Here is a 2,761-nt window from a genome sequence, read left to right on the forward strand (position 1 = left end):
ACTACTGAAGCCTGTGATCCACAACTACTGAGCCCGCGTGCCACAACTACTGAAGCCTCTGCGCCTAGAGCCTGTGCTCCGCAACGAGAAGCCACTGCAATGAGAAGCCCGCGCACCACAACGAAGAGCAGCTCCCACTCGCTGCAACTAGAGAAAGCCTGCACACAGCAACGAAGACCCAACGCAGCCAATAAATAAAATTTTAAAATAAATAAAATAAAAATAGAATTACCATATGATCCAGCAACCCCACTCCTGGGCATATATCCAGAAAAGATGAAAACTCTAATTTGAAAAGATACATGCACCCCAATGTTCATAGTAGCACTATTTACAGTAACCAAGACATGGAAGCAACCTAAATGCCCATCAACAGATGAAAGAATAAAAAGGATGTGGTACATGTATACAATGGAATATTACTCAACAATAAAAAAAAGAACAAAATATTCCCATTTGCAGCAACATGAATGAATCTTGAGATTATCATACTAAGTCCAACAGAGAAAGACAAATGTGATATCACTTATCTATGGAATCTAAAAATTAATACAACTGAGTTTATTTACAAAACAGAAACAGACATAGAAAACAAATTTATGGTTACCAGAGGGGAAAGGGGGAGAGGGATTAACAAATACATAACAATATATATAAAATAGATAAACGAGATTTTCTGTATAGCACAGGGAACTATATCCAATACCTTGTAATAAACAATAAAGGAAAAGAATCTGAAAAAATAAAAAATTCCTTAAAACAAATAACAGTTTTACCTTCTCCTTCTTTTTCTTGTCTTCTGACACTCAGAAATTTGCAATACAATTTTAAATGGTAGCTGTGATAGGCAGCTGTCCTTGAGTTGTTCCCAACATTAAAGGGCATGTTTAACTCTGGTACATGATGTTGGAGGTTTGAAGTAGGTTTCTGGTAGATATCCTTTATTGAGTTAAGAATCAGAATACCAGAAAATAAGTATAAATAAAAATATATTATGATTCTAATGTTTTTTAAAACCCCAGTTGCTATCTCTTTTTTGTTGCTTAATGGAATTATGAGTGACTTTGGTTTAAAATTTTTTTTTCTTTGCACATATTACTTCAGAAGATAAGAGGGAAAGGTCACCACTGTTAATCTTTTTACACAGTAAGAATTTAGGATAGCAGGAACTTCCCTGGTGGCCCAGTGGTTAAAACTCCGTGCTCTCAATGCAGGGGGCCTGGGTTTGATCCCTGGTCAGGGAACTAGATCCCACATGCCGCAACTAAAGATCCCACATGCAGCAACGAAGGTCCCTCGTGCCACAACTAAGACCCGGCGCAGCCAAATAAATAATAATTTAAAAAAAGAATTTAGGATAGCAGTCTATGCATAGCAGTCTATGCCAAGTGGGAAACGGGAGCAGAGATTCACCTGAACAGACTAAGCAAATAACTGGAGTTTGGGAAGACTAATGCCAGAACTAGAAGTTTCCTGTTGTGACTACTCCCTCTTCTGGTCAGGATGGCTAAGGGCTTAAGAGGTCAAGCCAATGGAAAGACACTGGAGGTCAACCTCCCAGGGCCAAGTTCTGACCTCGGAAAGAAGACTAACAGTGATATCTCTTAAAGGAGGCGGGTAAGAGGTGACTCTGACCATGCTCACTTTTCCACAAGGAACGCCTATAAGCTTTGAAAGTGGTGAGCTTCCGTGGTGACTGTCGGGAAGATTAACTTTGGTGAGTCCTTGGGAGCCAGCTCAGGAAGCCTGACCTCCCTCTTGGGAAGGATACTGGGGGCTGAATGGTCCCAAACAAAAGGGTTCTTATGAAAATAAGGCAAAATTCAGAACCCACTGGCCAGCATCATGTGTCAAACTGTAAAAGTGAATCTCAGGCGTGTGATCAGGAGCTGAGGCTGTTACAAGAAATGGTTGAAAAAGTTAGTGCAAGGTGAAAGTGAATTATTTATGAACTTCAAGCCATTTATTTCTATTAAAGTGAATTAATTATTAGTGAGCTTCAGGGCATCAGCTGTACACAAGGCAACAATGGAAGGTTTTTGATGGCTTTCTAAAAGGTTTTATTTAAAAATAACTTTAGACTGCAGAGAAAAGTTACAAAAATGGTACAGAGAATTCTTGTAGACCTTTCACCCAACTTCTAATGTTAACATCTTACAAAACCAAAGTTCAATGATCAAAACCAGTTTTGTTTGGTTTTTAATTCTATGCTGGCTGTGTGTTGAGAGTCAAAGCCAGGTGACTTTCACCTTTGCACAGGACAGACCAGATGGGTAAGGTGGGTCCCAGTAACGTGTAGTGCCATCGCATTAAACCAAATGACAGCAAGGGACTGGTCTCAAATGATATTTGCAGATGAAAATTGCACTATGAAAAGGAAAACTCTGTACATTCTCTATTCTAGACTATGGATATGGATAAAAGAAAAGGATGGGGGAGGAGAGAAAATCCATAGTCACATCACTAAGAAAATGGTGGGGAAGGAAGCAGGGGTAAAATGTGTCCTGCGTTAAAATGTGTCCTGCGTCTTACAGATCACTGGTTGGGAAACTCTAGATTCATTTTCTTAGGATTTTACTAAATAGGTGTAATGGGTCGTGAAGAGCAAGGAGGAAAGGCACTGATTACTGCCAGGTCCGCACATTGAAACTCTGGTGCTTAACACCTTTTGTGATCCCCTGCCACATACCTCTGAGCAGGTGAGGCATGATAACTCCATGATTAGCATTCCATGGTGGCTTTCACAGAGGACTCAGCAGGA

This window comes from Lipotes vexillifer, unplaced genomic scaffold (genome assembly GCF_000442215.2).
Source record: "Lipotes vexillifer unplaced genomic scaffold, Lipotes_vexillifer_v1.1 scaffold444, whole genome shotgun sequence".
Taxonomy (NCBI): domain Eukaryota; kingdom Metazoa; phylum Chordata; class Mammalia; order Artiodactyla; family Lipotidae; genus Lipotes; species Lipotes vexillifer.